Raw genomic sequence first — 18,111 nt, 5'->3', positions numbered from 1 at the left:
TTAACACTCCATACCATGATCTGACACAGTAAAGGCAGCTGCTCTGGCCTGTGGGTCCAGAACTCATATGCTAAGGTAGTGTGTTCCCTGACCCTAGAGTGTGCCACATAAGCTCTCACGTCTTCTGCTTCTGTTGTAGGGCCCCTTACTTCTCCTACAGGCTGCCTATTTCTGCCTATGCCTCCAAGAGACATTGTTCTGTGACTTCCAGGCTGGAGTGGCCATTGAGACCAAAGAGTTCATCTCTCTGACAGACAGTATAAATATATATTTGCGATGAACAATATTTAGTTATCAACATACAAAAGAAACCAAAATCCATAATATTCTGTCTTTAGAGTCTTTATTAAGAGATGTATTAGTTTTTCTGATTTAAAGGGAGTGACTTCCACTATTTGAGGATTTTATACACTCGTGAAATGTGTTTTGATCAAACCCACCTCCTTCTCTTCCCTTCGATTTGTCTTTAGCTGGAGGGGAGAACTCCCAGTGTCCACCAGCCATCTGGCCACTGTGCAGCTCCTATGGGGATGGCGGACCGAGTCCAAGCCTCCCTCTTCAGGTCAGGATCTATGTGGCAGAAGTTGGTCTTTGCCAGGTGTCTGTCCCTCAATGCCACCAAGTGGCTCCTAACCAGACCCAATGGCTCCGGGTGCCTATTTTGGTGGGTGGTGACAAGTACCACAGGCCAACGTCCTGACCACCTGTCAAATGTGACAAAGTTTCCTCACCTGTGCCTAGGACTCAGGACACAAGGCACTCAGACATGAAATGCAGACACACATGCCAGTCTCGGGATGGGGGAGATACCAGTGGAAGGCCTAGAATCCAGCTAGAAAAAGGAAACACAGAGCTGGACTTCTCTGAACAGAGGTGTCACATCTTAGGGTATATGTCAGGGGCCCTCGGGTGTGAGACATGGGATGAGTAGGGAGGAGGAGAGGGAGGGGGAAATGATATAAAAACGCTATCATATGTAAAGTTCTGAAAAGATAAGTAAAACAATTTAAAGACGGCTTAAGCCTTTGAAAAAGACTTGAGGTCTATCCTAACCAGTCTCTCATTCTCTTACCCTCCTGTGCTGACTTATACAAGACACATCTGCATCTTCCAGATCCTCATCTGTGTCTCTAGGCAGGGGCGTAGATGCTCTGTCTCAAAGGGTAACTTGGGTCTTGTGGCCCAACAAGTTTGGGGTAGGAACCAAGTCTCCCTCCTGGGCCCCAGCACCCTGAAACAATGCTCACTCCTCATGCCACCCCTGTCAGCTTGATGGGCAAGGAGTAGGGGTCCTCCTTGGGAATTTGAGTACAACCCTAAAACTCAGAAAGCTCGGGATCTGGAATATCAGGGGTTTTCCAGGAGCCCATCAGTGTTCCTCTCCCTGCCCTGTTGGTCCAGGCATGTTTTCATGGGCGTGACATAACCTACCTGGGTCTCTAGAACAGGAATCCTCAACTCTATCCTCAAAACCCTCCCAAATCCCCCACCCCAGGGACTGCAGAAGGAGGCTCCTTGCAAGCTTGGAGAGACTGAGGCCTGGCCTCCTGGAGGTGGCGGTGATAACTCAGAAATCTGTTGAGGCAGCCACAGCCTAGGACAGTTACAGGCACGAAAGTGAATGAAGCAGGTAAGACACAGGCCTAGAGGCTTTGGAGATAGGCCTGCAGACACCTTGATCTCGGACAGCTTGGGCATTTGTCATCACAGTCATGGCAGGAGAGGGGACATTAGTCATCTCTAAAGCCTGGCTCACCTAAGGTTCTGTCACCAATACCTGTAGGCACCAAACTCCAAAGTGCACGGCTGCTCACATCCTAAGTGTCCATACCAGCCTCCGCCCCACCTGGGCCCTCAGGCCTCAATGGCTGCTCTCTCTATGGCTTCACTACCTCATTTTGACTCCACTACTCCTCTGAGGGGCATCACCGTCTCTTTCCCAGCCTCGCACTGTTCTTTTCCTTGGTAAACCCCCAAAGACTTTCGAAACTTTGGAGTAGGGAACACACAGGGGAAGGGACAATTCCTTATTCAAACCCTCATTAAACCACAGACTCCTGAGTGCTCTGTCAATATCAAACCACGGCAAGAATTTACAATGCCTTATGGCTGCCTGCCAGTCAAGGGCAGGCTGAGTAAGCAGGCAGGTGCTCTGCCACGCCCAGGCTTGCCTCAGGAGCAGTTCCCTCCTCCCCCGGTTTCTACAGAAAGGTCTCGAAACTTTCTGAGGCTGTGGAGGCTTCTAATTCTGAGAACCGGGCCCTACAGTCTTCCTATGCCTCACCATTTGGAGCATTTAGAGACATTGTCCAACAGGCAGAGAATTAGGTCCACTGTCTTAACTTGCACTGGGATCTACATGGTGTGTGTGTGTGTGTGTGTGTGTGTGTGTGTGTGTGTGTGCGCGCGCGCGAGTGCGCGCGAGTGTGTGGTGGGGGATCAGGAAGTGGGTGCTGTCCACCAGTATCTGAAGGATTCTGGAAGATTGACAGATAAACTCAAAAGAAGATGCTGGGAACCCATTGCCATCTGGGTTCTCTGGCCTCTCCTGGGATCTCCTGACATTTCTTTGGGTCTTCTGGCCTTCCATACATTCTCCTGACCTTCCCTGGACTCTGCAAACTTCTCTAAGATCCTGTGGTCTCCTAGGAGATTTCTCTGACCCTCCCTTACTCTCACTGGCCTTTCCTGGGATCCCCTCAGATTCTGTTGAAACTTCCTTACCCCCTGTTCTCCCTTGGTCTTCCTCGGGACTCTCTGACTTTCCTTGGGTTCTCCTGGGATGCTTTTGACCCTCCCTGATTCTCCTGGTCTCTCCCAACCTTTCCTGGAATCTTCTGACTGCCCACAGGCTCTTCTGGGCTCTCTTGGGTTTCTCTTATGATTCCTTACCCCTCTTTTGAGTTCCACTAATCCTCCAAGGCTCCCTTGGTCTTAATGTCTCTTGCCTCTTCGACTTGAACTTTGTACCTTTCCTTGTAATAAGCCACAGCTGTGAGTGAATCGTTCTAGTAAATTAAAAAGGCGTGTGCATCCTGTTCTTACAGCCAAGAAAGCCCCTGAAAGATGCTATGATTCTGTGTCAGAAGACAATGGCCTCAACATAGCAGGCACCTGCCTGGCACCCAAGTCAGTGGTGGCCCTGAGAAGCCCAGAGTGCCCAGTGAAGCGGCACAAGATAGGAGATCTCAGAGGGATTCTCTGGGGTAGGGGATCCCGAGGTTCAGAAAGCTTGTACCGGAACACAACATCCACAAGACGTTATCAACCAGGATGATTACTGTGTGCGCCCATGGAAACAGCGACACCCAGTGGCTCAGCTTTTCCAGGCTTGTGGTGAAGCAAAGCACACTAGAGTGTGGGGAAGAAGCAGCTCATCCTCATCCTGTGGCAGCCAAAGAAGCTGAGGGACAGACAGAGAGGGATCCAGGACAAGTTAAAGTCCCGTAGAAACATGGTCTGTCATCCATCAATGGTTTAATTCATAGGTTATGTCAGAACCTCTCAAGGACTGGGTCTACTAGTGAAGGCAATTCCTTAACCCTCAGGCGTTAGTGGGGTTGGGGTACTTTCAACCCATAACATGGGGGGGGGGTGCGCAGAAAGGTCTAAAGAGGACCTGCATCGGGGTTGGGGATTTAGCTCAGTGGTAGAGCGCTTGCCTAGCAAGCGCAAGGCCCTGGGTTCGGTCCCCAGCTCCGGGAAAAAAAAAAAAAGAGGACCTGCATCTAAACAGGGCCTTGGCTATGACATATGGGCATAGACCCTGCAATCGGCTTGTGAGACTGCAACTTAGGAAGCTGGACACGGACCTTCTGCGTAAGGAATTCCAAGCCTAGCAGCAGTGGCCTCTGGCAGGCATAGTCTGTGAGCATACAGATGTGTGAGGCTGTGACGTGGCTCCCACAGGACAGAGCAGGGAGTCTCACCTCACATTGACCCAGCTGGACCAGGGCTTGGCAAACAAAGCATCCGGAGCAGAGTAAGTGGGGCAGAGGGGCAGTTCCATGGACTTCACCGCTGGTGGGTGGAGCAGCCTCTGCAGAGGCACAGAGAAGGTTGACACATGGGCAGCAGGCCGTGCTGTAAGCCAGGAGTACACCCTGATACTGAGGATTGTCAAGAGCAATGGGCAGAGTGGAAAGAGTCTGCAAGGGCTTGTGCCTCCAGCAGAGTCACTCAGAGGAGTCCAGGTGGCTTTGGTGACTTCAAAGCCCTGGTGGTGGTCATGTCTGTGGGGTCCAGATGTTTCCTGCCCCTGATGACAAGGCTATGCTGCAGGCCTATTTGTCCAGTCAACCCAACTCTCTCAGAGCCCTCTGACTCTGTGGTCCTCAGAGAATCCAGAAGGAACTTTCTACAATGAGAGTCATCCCCCAGGCCTACCTGGCTATTGGTCTAGTGCCCACAGAGCAGGCAGACCCTATGGGTGCGGCTCCTATGGCCCCAGATACACCCTTCCGGCTAACCCTGCAGCATGACTGAAGCCCAGCCCTTCACTGGCACTCTAGGTAGACTCCGGGCACCACATAGGGTGCCCACTCACCCTTCCTAATGCTGTGACCCTTTAATACAGTTCCTCATGTTGTGGTGACCCCCAACCATGAAATTATGTTATGGCTACTTCATAACTATGGTTTTGATACTGTTTTGAGTCACAGTGTAAATATATGACATATAGGGTATCTGATATGCAACCCCTGTTGACACGCAGGTTGAGAATCACTGATTAGACAATGTTTGGGTGTCTCCTTATTCCACAGTTGGGAAAAGGAGGGCTCTCTCCCCTATATCAGGACTTGGGTTGGCCCTGTGGGAAGTGGATCAAGTCTCTAAGAGAGACATTAGGTGGGACCTCCCTCAGACCAGCCCACCTGGCATACACACACACACACACACACACACACACACACACACACACACACACACACACCGTGCCTTCTGTCAGACCATTGTCAGCCTTTGATCTGAGACACCAATCATCCACTGTTACAAACACCACTTAGTTGGTCTACCATCTACCCTGTCAGCAGCCTCACAACCCCTTGCTGTCTTGCCATCTTTGTTTTTCTCCTCATGACACCTCTTCTAGGTTTTATTTAACTTTCTTTGCTGGGGAGTTTGTGATAAACCCTAAACATTATTTCAGGGTGCATCCCAAAACAAGGAAAGTTCTTACAGGCCCTTTCTGGGGTCATCATCAGTTTCATAAACCTGAATATAATTACTTTAGGTCATCAAAATGTCTATCCACAGACATATTTTTCTAACTATCTACAAAGTACCTTTTAAAACCTGGGCTGATAGAATCAGAATTCAAATAAGGGTGGGCTGTGTTACTAGGTTATCTCTTCAGCTGTGCAACATAGGGAAGCTTCTCTGTTCTAATGGGGGTTCAGGTCAGCAAGTGTCTTGAGAGCTCAGGGTGGGACTGGCCTTTGCATTTATAGATGTGCTAGGGGGTCAGAGCTCTGGTCAGCAGGCTCCCACTGTAATGCTTGCTTTCCCTTAAGTCAGCAGTTCTCAACTTGTGGGTTGAGACCCCTTTGGTGGGCATGGGGGGGGGAGTGTCTAACGACCTTTTCACAGGGTTAGGGTTATCACCTATGGCCGCCAGCAAACACAGATATTTACATTACAATTCATAACAATAGAAACATGGCAGTCATGAAGTAGCAGTGAAAATAACTTTATGGTTGGGGATCACCACAACATGAGGAACTGTATTAAAGGGTCAAAGCATTAGGAAGATTGAGAACCACTGCCTTAAGTCTTTGTTCTTTTCCTATTGCTGTTTGAAAATATTCTGACAAGAGTCATTTAAGGGCAAAGGGGCTTATTTCAGTTCTTAATTCAAGTACAGTCCATAGTTGTGGGAAAATCACAGTAGTTAGAACTTGAGGCATCGAGTCAGATGGTGCGGTCAGGAAGCAGAGACCAGTGGATAGAGTCACACTGCTGCTCAGCTCCTCACTCTACTTACACTGCTAGGTCTATTCAGGAAATGGCTTGTCTTTCTACCCCAACCAATGCAGTCAAGATATATCTTGGGGGAGGGGCATATCTTGATTAGGTTGAGATGCTAAGATCTGCCCACTGAGGGTGGCATCATTCCCTGAGCTAATTCCTAGACTGAAAATAAAGAAGAAAGAGAACTGTACTCCTGAATTCTTCTCTCTTGGCTCTTTGACTGCGATTGTGCTATGACCAGCTGCATCAGGTTCCTGACTCTGTCTTTTTCTCTCATGATGGACTGTAACCTTAAACTGTAAGTTAAATGAACCCACTCTCAAAAGTAAGAAACGGGGATTGGGGATTTAGCTCAGCGGTAGTGCGCTTGCCTAGCAAGCGCAAGGCCCTGGGTTCGGTCCCCAGCTCCAAAAAAAAAAAAAAAGAAAAAAAAAAGTAAGAAACATCTTTTCACCATGGACCTCTTGAAGAAACTGGATCAAAGTGCTATGACTGCCCCTCAATTTGGTCTTACCGTTCACAGTGGGTTCTATAATATTCCTCACCAAAGTTTGCTTGATGTCTCCTGGCTCCCCTCAGCTCAAATGCTTTGTTTGTTTGTTTGTTTGTTTGTTTGTTTGAACCATCTCCACATAGCCTGCTTCAGGAAGGCTGACTCTTCCTTTTGCATGTCATCTGCTTCATTGGTGACAAGTGGGGGGTCAGGGGGTGGGATTTCTTTTATCCCTACTTTGCAGTCACAACTAGCTCTTGTGAACTGTGAACAAGATTTCCTGAGGGTGGGGAGTCCTAAGACAAGTTGTCAGATGGTCCCAAGAGTGATGCCTTCCTGGGACAGGGGCCAAGAGTGCCAGTATAAACAGGAGAGAAGACGTGGGCCTGAGGGTTTGGCAGAACTTTTATCTTTTATTTATTTTTTTTTTTAGTTCTTTTTTTTTCGGAGCTGGGGACCGAACCCAGGGCCTTGCGCTTCCTAGGTAAGCACTCTACCACTGAGCTAAATCCCCAGCCCCCAGAACTTTTATAATATGTCTCTTTCTAAACTATGCTTCAGTTCCCCACCAGGGAGAGACACTGAGACATGAGGACTCTGCTTAGGTCAAAGCCTGAGATTTATAAAGTCCTCTGGCCCTGGGGAGGAAGCAGCCCCACTAGGAAGCAATTTACCACAGTGCTTGGGCAACAGCCAGCTCCAGGAAGGGGGCAAGTGTGTGGGAAAGGCTGAGATAATGCTGTTTGTACTCTATCATGCTGCCCTTGGCCCTTGCCTCCAGAGCCAGTCTCCTCTCCCAGAGCCCCTCTCACAACCAGACCCAAACCTCCTGTCTCAGAGATAAAAACCAGAGATGCATCATCATCAAGAGGTTGGGCTTCAAGGCCATAACCCATGCTCTGAGGTCTCAGGACCCAGCAAACCTTTATCTGAGAAGATATCCCTGCATGACTGATAGAAGAACCTCAGGCAAAACATGTTGCCTGCCACAGAGCAGAAACCCAGGAACATTAAGAGGAACCTTGGCTTGGTCCATTTAGAAAGGAATGACCATAAAACCACCATGGGAAGCAGAGTTTTGGCATACTCTAGAACAATCCATGAGTGTACTGTACCCAAGTAGGACCTACTCAACTACACCTCATAGCTTCCAGAGAGAGACCAGGAAACCCAGCACAGGACAGTGACCTTCCCATAGGTATTCTGTGAATGGGTTGGAGGTCAGATAGGGTAGTGGATAATGCTGGCCTGCAGAAGGGACCTCTCCACTAGAGACTTGAGGTTCTGTGTGTGCTATGCCATGGCTTTGACATTGAGTTGGGGTTTCTGATCTTCAAGAGATCAGTTTCCAGTTGAGGTACCCTCCCCCGGAGGACATTTGGACAGTGGGTGGGTGACTGGCCCAACAAGTATTACACAGTGGGATGTATTGCCTGCAGTCTTGATTCTCTTTCCTATTAGATCTCCATATACTCACTTTCACCTCTTTACCCTGGTGTGAAACTGGACAGGCTGCTTGGAGCCCCTCCTATGTACTGGGCTCACATCATGCTGGCCTGAGTCTCTTTCTGTCATCATTCTCACTACAGGCCATGCCTTGGTCTCCAGTGTGTCCCCGACAGACCCTCCCCTGCCTTTCTCCCCTTCACACCTTTGTGATTGCACCTGGGGAGGAGGTAGGAGGCAGAATTGGCCCTGGAAAGCAGGGATCAATGTAACTCGGAGAATGCTTTGTGAACCACAGTCCGCTGCTGCCATGGGCTGGCTGCCCTCAGACATCCTCCTGGGGGAACAAAACAAACAGGAATCGATCCCTCAACTCCTTCCCCCAAGGTCAACTTTTCTTCTGCCAAGAGCTAAGAAAAGACTTGTTCCCAGAGTCTTCTGCAGCTGGTTTGGTTTTTGCAATGTCATCTTCCAACCTGTGAGGTTGGATGGAATCCTTGTGCGGTGTGCACTGGTGGAAGCGGCACCCAGTCCCTCTGATGGAGCTCCAGGGGCTTCCTGGTTTACACATGGACAGACGACCAGGGCTGGAGAGACAGTTCTTCCCAAAGTCAAGAAATATCACCTGGAAATGGGTGGTCTGGGGCTCAGGTATGCCCTTCCTGGCTAGGAGAGGGTGTTCCAGTGTGGAGCTCTAAGGAAAGCCACGTCCTGGCTCTGGTTAGAGTGAGCAGGGACCATAGAAAAGGAGCTTAAATAAGGTGGGGTCAGCAGCTCAGGACCAGCACAACCTTCTACCCGGCAGGTGCTACAAACCAGTCTGACCCGGTGACTGCAAGAAAACCTTATGTGCAATGAGTTTCATGACAGCTGGGCCTCTGAGGCCCCTCTGACGGAGTCTACAGAGAGACACCAAGCCTGTGGGGCAGGGGCTGCACCCGGCTTGTCCCCCAGCAGCTTTCTTTTCCTGATATAAGGTGAAGCAACATGTGTGTATGAGAGAGACCCATTTATTTGTAGTTAGATTTACTCTGTGACTTATTGAATCCCACTGTGGACGTATCTGATCTGCCTTCCACACGTTTATGTTTCAAAACACTTTAAAGGTTTCAAACTCATGAAGCCATTCCCACATTTAGGAAATGTTAAGAATTTCCTCCCCACCCCCACCTCCCATTTTACAGAAACAGCTGTGGGTTGCTGCAGTCACCAGCCAGTGCAGCACTGGCAAGAGGAAAGACAAACGGATCAATGGATAGAGCAAAGTTTCACAAACAGACGCAGCCTGACGGGCGGGCCCTACGAGAGAGTGACGCTGTAAGGGGGAGAGAGGCGTCTTCAGTGAGGGGATCAAGCTTCGTCATGCCGTGTCTGTGGGCCTGTCAGTGTCTGTGTGTCTGACACTGAAGGTGACAGATGAGTTGCCAGAAGATGACACTGAAGGACGTCTTTGCGTCCTCGGAGACCAACGATCTTTTTCAGACACACAAAAGCACTGGTACTAACCGTAAAAGGAAAAAGCTGGGCTTCTACCAAAACCATCAGGAGGAGAGAAGAGCCCCAGGCTGGGCTGGCAAGAGGCTTGGCCAAGGTACCTGCCACCAAGCTCGAGGCCTGAGTTCCATCCTCAGGACCCACATGGTGGAAGAACTGTCTTCTGCGAGTCATCCTCTGACCTTCACGTGAGTGCTGTAGTGTGCACACACGCAGACACACAGACAGACGTACCAAATAAGTACATAAAATGTAACAAAAATTATTTAGAAACCTCAAGCTGGAAGAAATATTAATAGCCCAAATAATTGGTGAATGCATTCTTTCTAGAATTCCAGTCTTGCAATTCAGTCATTAAAAACAAAAACAACAAAAACAAAAACACAACCACCACCACCACCACCAAATGCCCAGGTGAGGTGGCATGTGTCCTAGTCCTAGCACTCTGAAGGTGGACATGCAAATTTCTGTGAGTTCCAAGTCAGCTATAGTTGCATAGTGAGACCCTGACTCAACAAAACAGAGAGTGGAGGAAGGAAAGAAGGGAAGGGAAGGGAGGGGGAGGGGAGGGGAGGGGAGGGAAGGGAAGGGAAGGGAAGGGGAGGGAAGGGAAGGGGAGGGGAAGGAATGGAAGAGAAGGGGAGGGAAGGGAAGGGAAGGGAAGGGGAGAGGAAGGAAGGAAAGGGAAGAGAAGGGGAGGGGAAGGAAGGGGAGGGGAGGGAAGGAAAGGGAAGAGAAGGGGAGGGAATGGAAGAGAAGGGGAGGGAAGGGAAGGGAAGGGGAGAGGAAGGAAGGGAAGGGAAGAGAAGGGGAGGGAAGGGAAGAGAAGGGGAGGGAAGGGAAGAGAAGGGGAGGGAAGGGAGGAAGGACAGGACAAGTGTTCAACCTTCTGTTTGTAATAGGCCAAATCTTGAACATGCCCTTCACAAAAAGAATATTCATGCACAAATGAGAAGATGTTCACGAACAGGTTCTCAGTATTGTTGGTCACAAAAAGTCTTGGTCTTATTAGGAAACACACCTTCTAGAATGGTTTAAGTAACACATACTGGCAAAACCAAATATCAGTGAGAATGTGGGGTGACTGGAACCCTCTAGTGAGGGTGAAACTGCCACAAACACTTGGACCACCCATTGCAGCTCCCTCAGGTCAACTGTGACTGCTACGTCTGTCTACTGCCCGGCATTGTTCACAGCCACCAAAGACTGGAAAAACCCTACAGATCCAATAGAGGAGTGGACCAGCCAGAACTGGCTACCCAGCACGGGGAAGCGGGAAACTGTAGGTACAGCAGCAGGTCTGGGTGAGTCTTAGATGCATGTAGAGAGAAAAATCCAGGCATGCACAGGACTGCCAACAGCATGATCCCATATGAGATTCCACAGCAGGAAGCAGATCACCTCTGGGCCTTGAAGACACTGACTGGGGCCAGGAAAGAGACCTCCTCTTGCTGGGTATTTCAGAGTTGATTAAACTGTACATATTTGAGCTTTCTATATAAAGCCAGAAATAGGCCATAGAATGAGCACTCAACCTCTCTAGGGATGATGTTGAAGGCCATTCAAATTCGAGCATTCAAGACTTTACATTGTTATAGATATGTACGCAACAGGCTGCAGCATCTGCAGTGAACCATGAAGAAAATGGCTAGTTGATTGTCTCTTCCCCCTACCTTTGCATGGGGTGAACTTATCTGTGAACTGTGTCCGTCTTACTGCAAGCACGTTGTCCATCACCTCCCCTGCCTTGCCTTCTGCTGAGGGGCTCGTCAGTGCTGGTTTATCTGGGGACATTCAGTAACACTGCAATGAGTGTCCTGTAGCACACCTCCTCTGTTCTTCCTCTGAAACAGGATCGCTGGGGCTTTGGAAAGCACTAGTGCTAGGACTAGGTCCTTGGTCTTTAGGTGTGTGGGATTCAACCTTGGCCAGAAGCTTGCCAACTGGGCATGGTCAGCTACATAGGGTTTCCATTCCTGCACAAACATCATGATCAAGAAACAAGTTGGGAAAGAGAGGGTTTATTCAGCTTACACTTCCACACTGCTGTTCATCACCAAGAAGTCGGGACTGGAACTCACACAGGAGCTCATCAGCAGGAGCTGATGCAGAGGCCATGGAGGGATGTTACTTACTGGCTTGTTTGCTTTCTCTGGCTTCCTCATTTTGCTTTCTTATAGAACCCATGACTACGAGCCCAGGGATGGCACCACTCACAATGGGCCCAGTAATTGAGAAAATGCCTTACAATTGGATCTCATGAAGGCATTTCCTCAAGGGAGGCTCCTTTCTCTGTGATAACTCCAGCTTGTGTCGAGTTGACACAACCAGTACAATAGGCCATGAGATTGCAGCCCACCACTTTAAAGTTTGCTTAAAATTCTTTTTATTCTTCTTATTATTAGTGTGTATATGTGTGTGTGAGCGCACACGTGCATTTGTGCACTCACGAATGCACATTACACACAGGACGTGTGGAGCTCAGAGGACAACTTGAAGGAGTTGGTTCTCTCCTCCCATTGAGTGTGTGCTGGGCATCAAACTCAGGTCATCAGGCTTGGTGACAAGCACAAAGGTAAGGGCTCACCAGCACAAAACTGGCTCACTTTCTGAGCCATCTTGCCAGCACCTAATTTTTCTTTTGGTTGAGCATCTTTGTGTGCATTTCCTGTTTACTGTGTTTACTGTTCGCTTCCCTGCCTGTCATTCTCCTCCTCACTGCTGCAGCTGCCGATGGTTTTTTCTGGTTCATCTGGTGTCTGGTTACTTACTAATGTCTCCTATTTATTCTCTTGCATTTCCTAAGTGGCAACAATATTCCTCTGAAAATAGTCATCGTGTTTCCTCCCTTCTGGCATTCGGAGCTGGCACCTTCCTGTCTTCACACAGAAAGCAGACACTGCAGAAGCACTGAGTGTGGATGGGGGCAGTGGTTAGGATAGCTTAGCTTTGATTTACTCGAAGTCCACCATCAGTCATTTCAGTTCTGTCTGTCCATCCATCACTGCCATATATCTATTGCCTCATACTCATAACAGGCATCTCAGTATTAGAAACTGGCATGCAGTTGATATAGTATGATAATCTGATGTATTCAGGATGTAGCAGTCAAATCAGGGCAATTAGCACTTGTACCTCCTTAAATATTTATTTATGTGAATATATATACATATATATACAGTGTATACATATATACAGTGTATACATATATATATATACAGTGTATATATACCCACAATATATATACAGAATATATTACATATATTACATATCTCTAGATATCAATATATACACATAACATCAATATATATTAATATCTATATCTATCTAATCTATATGTCTATATCAATATCTATATCTATACATATCTATATATCTATCTATATCTATACTGGGACTCTGGTCTTCTGGCTCTTTATAAACTATACAACAAATCCTTGTTACCTCTAGCCCCACACTGTGCTGCAGAGCAGAGCAGTAGACCTTACCCCTCCCGTCTGTGTTTTGACATCACTCCCAGCCTCTCCTCTCCCCCTCCTCTGGACCTTCACAGCCTCGAGTGGCCACTGCGCTGTGATTTCTATCAAACCTATTTGTTAAGCTTCCACCTGTGAGTGCGAACATGGAGCATTTGATTTTCAGAGACTGACTTGTTGACCAAATACAGCTTCATTTTCAAGCAGTCAGTGCTCTTAACCGCTGAGCCATCTCTCCAGCCCCCCATTTTCTCTTTTAAGTCATACATAGTTAAGGATGACTTTAAACTCCTGACCACCATGCCTGCTTTATGCAGTTCTAGGGTTTGAGCTCAGGACTTGGTGTAGGCCAGACAGACACTCTACCAATGGAGCTTCATGAGTTTCACCTCTGACGCCCCTCCCTTCCCCTTCCCTCCTTCTCTCCCATCCTCTCTTCCTGCCTCCACTGTGTCAAGCTTGGTTGCTATTACCTAGATTGAAATGTGTTCGCCATTCCCAGCCCTCCCTAACTTCTCTGACTGCTTCTGTGTGCTTCCCCTTGCTGCAGGGGCTCTGTCCCTCTAGAATGTGAAGAAGAGCCTCACTTCTATCTATTTCTGAAGGCCTTTCTTGGTTCCTTAAACCCAGTACATTTTTCAACTTCCAAGATGTTGGACTTTGTTTCCCCCTGGCTGTGCTTTTGTTATTACCATGATCTCAGAAAACAGTTACCTACATGGTTTCTTTGTTGACATTTTTGGGGGAGCAGGATTTTAACAGGATTAGTTAAAATGATGTCAGTGCTCTTTGGTTCTAGAGCCGGCCTGTGTCAGAGAATGGCAGCGGGGTGGGGGTGGGGCATGGGGGGGGACTCAGTCATGAGGAGGATAATGCAGAGGTCAGCAGGACTGAGGGGCTCAGTGAGAACGGAAGCCCAGTCACAAGTGCCAGCCCGAAGGGTGAGGAACAGACCCACTGCTGCAGAAGGGGGCTTAGTGTGAGCATTTCCTCTAGGCTCCGCCCCACAGTTACCTAGCAACAGCCAGGTAGAGTCTGGCTTGCTATAAAAGGACTATTTGGTCTCTCTCCTTCTCTCTGACCTCCTCTCTCCCTCTGCCCTTTCTTTCTCTGTCTCTACTCCCTTCTCATCCCCTTATCATGCTCCCAAATAAACTTCATTTTATACTAGACCTGGCGTATGGTTGGTACCTCAAGGGTGGGATACTTCAGCATGGGTCCCCTAGAGGACCCGCTTCCACCACATCATGCCCCCACATTACACAATGTGGGGTCCAAAGCTCTCAGCAAGAGCTGCAGCTATCTGAGGAGGAGACACTGTCTGGCAGAGGTGGGTGGATGGAAGATGTGGAAGGGAGCTGGGCCACCACACTCTGGCACCTCTGGAACACCCTATTCCCTCCGCAGAGTACCCAGCACACCCCAGCCCCTCCACAGAGTACCCAGCCCCTCTACAGAGTACCTAGCATACCCTAGCCCTGCCCCAGAGTACCTAGCATACCCTAGCCCTGCCCCAGAGTACCCAGCATACCCTAGCCCTGTCCCAGAGTACCTAGCATACACTAGCCCTGTCCCAGAGTACCCAGCATACCCTAGCCCTGCCCCAGAGTACCCAGCATACCCTAGCCCTGCCCCAGAGTACCCAGCATACCCTAACCCCCCCAGTACCCAACATCCCCTGCCCCAGAGTACCCAGCATACCCTAGCCCTGCCCCAGAGTACCCAGCACACCCCAGCCATGCCCCGAGTACCCAGCATACCCTAGCCCCGCCCCAGAGTACCCAGCATACCCTGGCACCTCACAGTAGCACCTCTCTAGCTTCAGTCTCTGAGCCTATGTATCTGCCTTCAGCAAGACTGGAGTTTCCTGTGTAGGTGCCAACCCATGGTATTGCACTGAATTCCTCACAGACACTTGTTAGTCCTCATTCCCTCCCTGTGTACAGGGAGACTACAGAATCTGTGCTACGTCATTGGGTATGTCCAACAGCTCACCCTTGGCCAGCCGTGGTGGTTTAAGTAGATATGGCTCCAGACTTGTGTGTTTGAATGCTTGGTCCATAGGAAGTCACACAATTAGGAAGTGTGGCCTTGTTGGAGAAGATGTAGCCTTGTTGGAGGAAATGTGTAACTTTAGGGGTGGACTTTGAGGTCTCCTGTGTTCAAGCTATGCCCAGTGTGGCACATGGTCTCCCTCTGCTGCCTGCAGATCCACATGTAGAACCCTCAGCCCCTTCTCCAGCCACGTCTGGCTGCACTCTGCCATGTTTCCTACCATGATGATCATGGACTAAACCTCTGAAACTGTAAGCCAGCCCCGATTAAATGCTTTTCTTTGTAAGAGTTGTCTCGCTGTTTGTTCTTCTCTTCTCTGCTCTTGCCCTCTTCCCTGTCCCTTCTCTCCTCATCCGCCCCCTTCCTCCACATGCCCATGGTTGGCCTTTCTTCCCTTCTTCCACACTTCTTCTCTCATTAAACCTCTCCACTTGGAAAAAAACAAGAGTTGTCTCATCACAGCTATAAAACCTAAACTAAGACACCACCTCAGGGTAGTCAGCGAGGCTTCCACCTAACAAACTTCACTTAAGTCCTACACAGAGGGACAGACTTCCTATACCCAAACCCTCAGCCCAGAGCAAACTTGTGTTGTAATAATTTAGACACCAATCCTTCCTAAGAATCAGAGCTGGTCACTTTATATAAGATTATAGCTATAAGATAAAATTGTTCAAACAAAAAAAAAAAGAGTCCCCTTTAAAAGATTAGTTTAGGGGTTGGGGATTTAGCTCAGTGGTAGAGCGCTTGCCTCGCAAGCACAAGGCCCTGGGTTCGGTCCCCAGCTCCGAAAAAAAGAAAAGAAGAAAAAAAAAGATTAAATATGCCGAGTACAAAATAGCTCAAAGAGTACAAAACATTGTAAATACATGGGGAACACGGCTTAGGAAAAGCTGAAGAAAAAGTATGGTAGGTTACAGGAAAGGCCTGTCTTATTGGTCCAGCAGCCAGACAGGCCCTGGAGCAGAACAAGGAAGCTGAGGCCATCAGGGAGCTAGCTAGTTCTTGGCAAACCCAGACCAGTCACAGAGGCAGCATTAATGCCTTTCAGCCACCCTAGGGAACTATCCAAGCAAAGTTGGGGTGACTTGGTCCTGTAAGACCTAGAAAGAGATGAAGCTTTGCCTGGGTTCAGGGTGGGGATGGGGGTGGGGTGAGGAAGTCCCTCCTCTTGTCTTCCTATCTTGGTGTGTTTTCCTATCTAAACCACGAAGCTTTGCATCCCTAAAGGCTTCCATCTATGAGGCTGCATCCCGACCCCACAGTGAGCAAATGCGAATCTTCAGAGGCCCCAGACTCGCGGCCACTTCAGAAACCTGCTGGACCCAGTAGTCCTCCCTCAGCAGCCAGGCAAGCCGAAGCTGGAGATCTCTCGCGCCCCACAGTCTGCCTCACAGTTGCCAAGGCGACACGCTCTAGTGAAGGGCGGGGCAGGGAGTCTAGCAACTACCAAAGAGGTTACCACGGTAACCGGGCCTCCTGTGGGGCGTGGCTCGAGGGGCTTGGCTCAAGGCAGAGCCAAGTGTTATCAGCTTGAATTATCAGCATCCTCTCAAACTCCGGATCGATCTGGCTATAAACCTTCAAGGTTCACCCTTCAATGAAAGGATTCCAAGGCTGGGCTCTGCTTCTTTTGTCCTTGATCTCTAGATTTGATTCTTTGCATCTATAAGACAGGACAACTTCAAATATTGTTTCAGAGTCTTTCAGGGATCTTTCTTAGCCTTTCCCTTCTCCCCAGGGTGTAGGACCGCCTCCTGACCCGCCCCGTGCCTTGCAGGATGCTCCGCAGGTCTTTCGGGGGGGGGGAGGGGGGTGGTCCTGGTGAGATGGTTATTTTGCTGCCTTCCCATTTCAATCTCTACCAAATCCCGTCTCCCCTAGACCTTCTCAATAGCTGTCTGGATGCCTCAGCTCTCTTCCCCTGGGCTCAGCTTGGTCAGATCCCCTATATGCCTCTGAAAGGTTGGTTGTCCCTTTTGTCTGAGAACTTGAGTTCTTCTGATGTGTTGACTTGTTTTTCTATGACTTTTTATGTGGTTGGACCTTACATTTTTTTTCTTTGAGATCATAACACCATTACAGTATTTCTCCTTCCCTTTATTCCCTCCAAAACCTCCCGTATACCCCGTTTTGCTCTCTTTCAAATGTATGGCCTCTTATTTCATTAACTGTTTCACACACACACCACACACACACACACACACACACACACACACACACACACTCCTAAATGCATAAAGACAACCTGTTCAGTCTGTATGTTCCGTGTATGTATGTATGTATGTATGTATGTATGTTTACAGAACTGACCATTTGGTATTGGGTAAACAATTGCTGTATTCTTTCCTGGGGAAGATTACTGCTCCAGTTTGTGGCAATCTTTAGTTGCCTGCAGTAGTTCCTTATGTAGGGTAATGGCTCTTGGCGGAGAACATACAACCACCACTTTCCAAAAAAAAGAAGCATACTCAATAGCTACATTCTAAATGTTTGTCCTTACACCCAGCTCTCGTGAAGGAAGCTTCTCTTACAGCAGATGGAGACCATTACAGAAACCCACAACCAATCAAAATGCAGAGCTGTGGATCCCGGCATCTACAATGTCTGCACTTAAGGCTCAGGGATCGTTACAGAAGGGGAAAGCTTGTAAAAGCCAGAGGATCAGGAAGTTTTCTGTGAGTTTGCTGTCTCCTCCGGATTTCAGATGCTGCAACCAGAGTCTCACCAGCATGACTGTCCAAACAGCCGAACTAGGACAACAGAGATGGTTAAGTGGACAGGGAGAGTCCTCAAAGTCTCATCTACACAAAGAACCACAGACAGCGAAGGGATCCTGAGAGTGGCTGAACCTTTCCCGATACGGTCATAGGCCTGAGACAACAGGAACGTCACATGATTTAACCTGCTGTTTGCTTGGTATGACCTGGCATGACACTTGAGATGTCTAGATCTCTAATAAGGTGTTTCAAACATTTTCTGTTCTTATTGGAAGACTTTTTAGCAGAACAGCTTCAGAACGTTACTGAAAAACTTAAAATGAAAGAAAGTGAAAAATTTCCTTTTCATCAGTAATTCTAGACTTTACCAGTGAGAGAGCGTTATAACTGAACAAAAATTAAAAGTTCAAACTTATTTAAAAGTGAAACAGAGAGGTAAGGCCACCCCCCCACTCCC

The sequence above is a fragment of the Rattus norvegicus genome, chromosome 9 (genome assembly GCF_021556685.1).
Source record: "Rattus norvegicus strain SHRSP/BbbUtx chromosome 9, alternate assembly SHRSP_T2T, whole genome shotgun sequence".
NCBI lineage: Eukaryota > Metazoa > Chordata > Mammalia > Rodentia > Muridae > Rattus > Rattus norvegicus.
Note: the sequence above shows the minus strand (reverse complement) of the source record.